Genomic DNA, 7,778 nt, shown 5'->3' on the forward strand with positions numbered 1-7,778 from the left:
ACTGTCCGAGGGATGTTTTCTGTCTGTTTACCGTGTAAACCCACCCGGGCAAAGCCCCGGGGCTCTGATCTTAGTTGGGGTGCTCCTGGGATTTAAATAAATAATGATAATCGCTCTCGGCATCCTGCCCTCCCTTCCCCCCTGCAGCTGGTCGGAAGGAATCCAGGCGCTTTACATCCTGCCATTAAAGGCAGTAAAGATGCTAATACGGAGCCGTCACGCTGCTTTGCAGTTTGAAAGGACTTTACCGTCATTAACGTATCAAGCTCCATCCTGCAGTGAGCTGGCTGGCGTGTACGCGCACCACTACCTCCTCCTGGAGGGAAATGGAACTGCTCAACTGTGTGTCAGAGGTGCCATACGGCCAACCCCAATGGAGATTCTCCTTTAGCGTCAGTGCGGTTTTGGAGCAAGAGAATCTGAGTTCTGTAGTGGTCATTGCCAGTAGCCGCGATGTATAGTAGCCACTACGGATATCTAGGGGCCACAGATTTGTTGCGACATTGCCTTCCTGTTTTACCGATGGGGAAACTGAGGCACAGAGCAAGAAAGTAACTTGTCTGGTGCCACATGCTGAATCAGAGACAAGATGAGAACTTGGGTATTCCCTGCAGTGACCACTAACCAGTGCTGTCTTTCATTTCCTTCCCCATCAGGTGCCACCTGAATCCAGATTAGGTTCTAGTAACACAGTTTCTAAGAGAGACCCATTGACTGTATGGATTTTAATTGCTGTCTTAAAATCATACAGGATTAAGTCATTAGTTCCTGTTCCTGCAATCGCATCTAGGCAGATGGCCCCTTGCGCCCACTCAGAACTAAGGGCTTGCCCACCTGGAGCCAACTGCAAGATCAGGATCTTAATCTGTATTTGTTTGATTGTAGGATCTCGGTTTCTAGATGCCCAGTTATGATTTTTATTACAGAAGCACCTAGAGCTCCAGCTGAGATTGGGCCCGCGTTGTGCTGGGGGATATACTGGTGCATAGTTCCTGCCCTGAAGTGCGTGCAATCAAGCAGACAAGTCAGTGAGAAGGACTGTTACAATTTGACAGATGGGGGAACTAAAACCAAAGCAAAGTGACTCCCAAGCTCACAAAGCAAGTCAGTGTTAGAGCTGGGAATCAAACACAGGTCGTTTGTGTCCCAGTTCAGTCCCTGAACCATAAAACCGTCCCTTGATACGTTATATCAGTATTAAAGCTTTATGGTCCTTTCACACCCATCACTGAATGTGCCTTTGGAAATGATCGAGGCCAGCAGAGATGACCAGAAATGGAAAGGACTATTGCGTTGTGGTAAGTAAAGCAGAGCTGCAGAAGTGCAGAGGGGATCCCTCCGTATCTGTGCAGAGCAGACAAGCTGGGCTTGCACAGATAAAGGCGCAGCTGTTGCAATATTTACATAGATAGAACAAATAGATCAGCTTGTTTTGCCAGAAAAGGGGAAGAAATTGCCCGTGTCAAGCGGCTGCGTGGCTGATGGGCAGGAGGTTGTTGCTTCAGGATTTTTTTCTCTCAATTACTAGATGACAAAGATGCCCATTTCCAGCCCTAGGTGCCCTCCTCTTGCAAAAACAGAACTGGCTGGTTAACGGGAGTGGAGGAAACCCCAAACCAGCTCAGTTAAGACCTTGCCAATCAACCTGGGCAGGAGCGGAGCCTAGATGAGGAGAGAGGTCAAGGGTGGGCACGTAAATACTCTCCTTGCATAAACCATTGCTCCAAGCTCTCCGAGCAAACCGGCCGGCCAAGCCTCAGCACTTCAGTGAACTGGCTGGTTGGCACTAAAGACGTTTCCAGCATGGTCCATAATCTGTAACCTCTAAGATGGCCTGCTCCTGCTCCTACTGAAGTCCATGAGTATTTTGCCTGCAATTTCAATGGAAACAGAATTGGGCCCTGAGGATCTATCCCCAGAAGGGGGGAGAATAAAATTCTGAACAATTTAAAAAAAAAAAAAACAAAAAACAAAAAACTCTCACAAGCACGTCAAGGCTGGTTTGTCAGGGGGAGGATGGTGCAGTGGTTAGAGCAGCAGCTATGAGGCTCAGAAAACCCCACTTCAATTCCCTGCTTTGCTACAGCCTCCCTGTGGGCCCTTGATCCAGTAATTTAGCCTCTCTGTGCCTCAGTTCCCCTTCTGTACAATGGGGATAACAACACTGCCTTGCCACACAGGGGGGCTGGGGAATTCATAGAACTGGAAGGGATCTTGAGAGGTCATCTAGTCCCGTCCCCTGCATGAGAGATTGGGAGGTGCCGAGGCACTACAGTGCTGGGAGACATGTTAGTCTCTTAAATAAATAGATAAAATGCCTTGGTTTTAAACAACCACTTGCCTACCTGCGTTACTAAGGGCTCTTTCTTTAATTAAAACTGACCCAGGGCCAGCCCCATAGCTGGTGTGCATCAGCGTCACACCCATTATACCACCTAAGGGGCTCTCCCTTCATTTCTGAAAATCCCAATTTACTTTTCAGTTTTTATGCTCCTTGGGGCCAGAGTGGAGGGGGGGCCTTACCAGTTCCCTTGCACAGTTTGGGGTCCAGAGGGTGCTAGGGGGAGGGGTGGCCCCAGCTGGGCCCCATTCTTAACAGAAAGTTGGGCATGGAGTTTAAGGATCTGTCTAGATACCTGTATCCAACAGACCAAGACCCTCAAATGGTATTTAGGCTCCTAACTTCTATTGCAGTGGTCCCCAAACTTTTGAAGTCATGCCCCCCTTACCCCAATGTAATCTGCCCGTGCCTCCTGGGAGCCATGGTTGGGGGCTGGAAGCGGGACTGAGGTTTGAGCCCGAGGCCGGGGCTGGAGCTGTGGTTGGAGCTGGTGGCAGAACCGTGGCCAGGGCCAGAGGTGTGGCTGCAGCTGGGGTCAAGTCACATCCAGGGGACATGGCCAACCAGGGGGCCAGGAGCTGGGGACAGAGTGGGGCTGGGTGGCGCTTTCTTCTGCCCCCCGTGGGGCCTGGCCCTGCTGCCCCCCAAACATTCCTGCACACCATCCTGCGAGGGGCATGTCCCACCATTTGGGGGCCTCTGTTCTATTGAAATGAGTGGAAGGGAGGAGCCGAAATACCTTTGAGAGCTGAGCTATGGGACTTCACGCCCTGGGCACTCATCTTTGAAATTCAGAATGGCAACTTTTTGCAGCGGCTTTGCACGTGGAGCAGGGCAGCGATGCATTGGAGCCCATAGAGCCTGATCCGAAACCTACTGCAGTCAATAGAAATCCTTCCCTTGCCTCCACTGGACTCTGGGTCAGGGCTGTATATTTAATACAAAAAAACACTCCACGTTACGTGAATGACACTGTCGCAGGGCTAAGTCCTCCAGTGTCGAGCGATGCCCAATGACGGTAACTTGGTTCACTTTAACTCTCTCCCTTTGTCTTCTATAGGCAGGAGGGTCTGGAATTGCTTGGCAGGCGGTTCAGGCCCAGACCCTCAAAAGGATTTAGGTTCCTAATGTCCATTATTTCAATGGACTTTAGGTGCCTAAACACCTTTGAGGATTGGGCCTTAGTTTGTAGCTAAATTAGCTGTGAAAACACATCCACACTCTCAACTTTAGCTGCGTATTTTGCAAGATTTCTTCTAGGCCTTTCTGTGATGTAATCCGGCTGATCTGCGGTCGGGGGAAGCGTTCAAGTGGCTGTCGTTTCTGAGCCTTTTGCTACTGGTGACAAGCCCGGCTCGCAGAGCCCTCTCTGTCCTGCAGGTGGCAGCGTGTCTGTCTGTCTGACTCTTCCCAGACGCTTGGGTGTGTGAGTGTGGCTGTATCCGGATGCATTGAATCATAGAATATCAGGGATGGAAGGGACCTCAGGAGGTATCTAGTCCAACCCCCTGCTCAAAACAGGGCCAATCCCCAGATTTTTGCCCCAGATCCCTAAATGGCCCCCTCAAGGATTGAACTCACAACCCTGGGTTTAGCAGGCCAATGTGCAAACCGCTGAGCCTATGTTGCAGGTTCCATCAGCATCTGAAAACTGATTGGGAGGGGAAGCACCTCCAGGTTCCTCCTTTGCTTTCCCACTGGCGCTGTGGCACTCAGCCAGCCCTCTCATGCGTCCAGCTCTGTACTGAAGGGGCCTGTAGTCCAGCAAGGAAAGGGCAGGAACCCAAAGGCATCCTTGGGAGCTGAGGGCTGTTGCCCTCCCGTTTCATACAGAGCTAGCTGCTTGGATCCCGGTGGAGGCTGCATGCAGAGTAATCTGATGTTAACGGTCCAGGCAGCCACGGTGCTCATCTGTAGATTAAACCGGGGGGGCCCCCTCCAAGTGAGGAGTGGAGGAGGCACCTTGGACACTGAGCAAGTGCGTGTGGCACAGGGCTGTGCTCCTGGCCTGCAGTCGGAGGCGCCCAGCTGTCTGTGTAGGTGTGTGCTCTGCCCATGGCGGTTCTGGTATTGCTGCACCTTCCTTCTGTTCCGCGGGTCGCTCCCTGCGAAGGGTGGGGGGTGCAGACCCAGCCTTTTCCCTTTTGTCTTGGCTCGCCAGTCGTTTCCAAGCACCTGAGGTGCTGATCAGCCGTAAGTGGCCCAGAACGTCACCCTAGAAGTAACCCTCTGCTCCAGATTGCCGTGGGCCTCATCACAGAAAGGTGAAAATGCCTAATCAGCGGCTCTGTGGGCTGCCAAATATGAACTGAATCCCGTAGTGCAAATGAGGTGTCCTGCTTCCCACAGCCTTGCTGATTCCCTGTCTCAGGTAACTTACAAAATGCACCTGTCTGACCCTAGCAAACCTTTGTTCTGAGCTAGACTCTGACCACTGCTCCCTTGTCTGTTTCCTAAACTCCGGCCGTTTCGAAGGAAGGCTCTGGCTGCAGAGAATAGGCCTCTGGGGAAGAGGAAGTGTGCCTTTAAGGGAGAGGAGAGGAATCCCCCGCCAAGTTAGGTGTCCATTTGGGCTTGGGTGCAGGTAGGTTAATCACAAGTTGCCGCTTCATCCCGTGCCCTTCTTGGGGGAGGGAGGGAGGGAGTCTAGTTTTCAATCTGAGTTAAGAATCATGATACTCTTGAATGGTAGATGAATGTATTAAATGGGTCCAAAGGGGTGGCAGAGATTCAGGGTGCCAGCTGGAGGCAGGTGAGTCCAACGCCCCCTTGGACAGGGTGTGCCAGGATCATACTGGGGCTCGGAGCTTTAGAATGACGGGTTGTGTGTGAGTGTGTCCCTAAGAACTGCTTTGCGAGTGTGTGGATCGAGCTGTCCGTGCTGTGTCCTACAACCGGCTCTCTCCTCCAGGCGGCTAGTCTTAGCGGAGGTGATCACTGCACCTCGTTCGCTGCTTGTGCAAGGGGACAGCGTATTTCTAGGTCCCTCCCTTTGAGCTATGCAGCTTCTCCAGCTCAGAGCCAGGGAGACACTCAGCAGTGATCTCCAGTTTCTCTCCTGGCTTGTGGCCGGGCTCATTTTAAGCTGCGTCCTTCCCCTGCCTGCCGGTGCCCCTGCCCTGGGTGTCTGTGTGGCTGAGCTCTCTCTGGACGCGCCTTTCCAGTGAATCCAATCGATGTAGCTGCAGGCTCCTCGCACCACTGCGGTTTCGAGTGGCGTGGAAGCAGTGCTGCTCGCTCTGGGGCATGGCTGCGTGGGGCTCCTACGTGCAACTTAGACGCTGTAGCTTGCCCCAAGCCAGAGACTCCTAAAAGGTGCCGAGAGAATTCCCAGGGCACCTGGGCTTGTCAGCAGTAGGAACAATAGAGGGCCCAGGCCTGGACTGCTCTCCTGCAGAGATAGCGTGTTTGTTGAGTGCTGCTCTAGACCTTTCTGTGAAGGAGGTGGGCAGCAGCGGTCCACTCTGATGTAATAACACATGGGCAGTGGGGTCTGGAACAGGACGAAGCAGCTTTTCCCTCTAGGCTTAAACTGCTTGTTGCTGACAGCTGGATTTGTGTATTGTGGGTCACTGCAGCACAGTGTGTACAAGGCAAATGGATATTGGGGGGGTTAATATCTGTCCTTCACAGAATATTAAAATAACCTGCTTAACTAGGTGAATCGGTGAGACTAAACTCCTTTGCACAAAGAAGGACCATGGTAGTTCTAAGTGTGGCTGGCCGTCCACCTCCTCAGAGTTTGAAGATTAACAAGACGGCACTTGCAAATCTTACTCTATATGCAAATCATGTGATTTCCAAAGGCTCATTTTGACTCCATTGAATGAAAAATCCATTTCTTCTCCAATGCTCCAGAGCTCTTGCCCTCAGAAAGGAATGTTTTCCTGCTACATTTCAGCATCCCACCTCCAACCATTCCCATGCTACAGCTGTTGAAAAAACCCCAAAGTCACGATATTTGCTTTTTAATTGTGAGGAAATTGTCATTTTGCCCCACTTCCCTCCAACTCAAAAAAGGCCAAATGGATTTTGCTTTTGGGTCGGGACTAAGCCTGGAGAATTTCAGCCAGAAAAGTAGAAGTCTTAGTCCAAGCGATTTAAAACAGGGGGTTAGAATGGAAAAGCTTATGCACCTCAATTCTAGTTAATCCTAATTGCACTGGAGTAGTGATTGTGGAAGAACTGGGAATAGAACCCAGGGCAGTGGATGGGGGACTCAAGAGAGTCTTTTCAGTAGAGTATCCTGAATAGATTGTCATTATAGTCAGGCACTACATTGCCTCTTTAAAACTTGCAGCTAACCGGTCAGGTTAATACTGTGTAGTAGCTGCATTAGCTAGGCTTGGAAGGATTACATTTTTATTGATAAATGTTGGTAAGTGTCAATTTCACCGTACACACAAACCGACCAAAAATATTTGCACTGATAATAATCGACCTTTACAGACAGGCAAAGTAAGAAAAATGCTCCTTGAGAACTCAATAGAATCCAAAATCCAGTGATTTAGACTTTTGAAGTAGGCTTGTTACAAATGGACTCATGAAGGAATAGTAAAAAACAGGTGTGATATATAAAGCTTTAACTTTTTGAATCTCAGCGTCTCCAATTGTCTGATGCCCCATAATTTCCCGCAACTGTGCAAATGTAAATGGATCAAAATCTGTAAAAGTGCTTAAAAATAAACATTAACATTATCTGTCAAAAGAACAGTGCTCACTTTGCCAGGACTAACGTCTTATTACAATCCGGGGAGCCTCCCAAAAGGCAGTTAATCTGGTTAATACAGCAACACATCTGGTGTTTTGAATCGTAGCTAGACGCGTGTGTCAGAGAGACATGAATCTTAAATGGAAATCAAACTTCTGGGCATATCTGTTTGTGTATTTATTTGCCATTCAGATGTCAGTTCAGCTAATAACAGTGTTTATAGGCATAATTGGTTTATCTGATACTCCCGACAATTTTCCCTCTGTCTCATCAGCATGCGAAATTGGATCCGTGTGTAATTGTCGTTTCTGAGCTGAATGGGAGGTTGAAGGATGATTCATGCAATGCAGAATGGCTAATGCACTGGACAATGGTTTTCTACAAATCCCCTGCAGGCACGGAGCTGATTGCCCAGGAAATTCCCTACAAACTGCATTTATGGTCCTGTATAACCCAAGCTCCACCCCTCTGGTCGTCATTCCCTAGAAACGCCATGTGCCAAAGGTTGCTATTATTGCATAAAGCACACATCTGAGAAGAGGCTGTGAAAATCGTCCCCTCCTTCTGCTCCCTGCTGGACATATTGGAGTCAGAGCGGCTGACTTCAGCCAAGCCGAGCCACCATCTAGTGGTCACCGTTAAAAAGTCAGCGTGGAGGTAAGAGCTGGATTCTACTGCAGCTCATGCATCATCGACATCATTGTTAACTAAGGCCCAGAGCCTCAA

Source organism: Terrapene carolina, unplaced genomic scaffold (assembly GCF_002925995.2).
Source record: "Terrapene carolina triunguis isolate 2854851 unplaced genomic scaffold, T_m_triunguis-2.0 Scaffold430, whole genome shotgun sequence".
Classification (NCBI taxonomy): domain Eukaryota; kingdom Metazoa; phylum Chordata; order Testudines; family Emydidae; genus Terrapene; species Terrapene triunguis.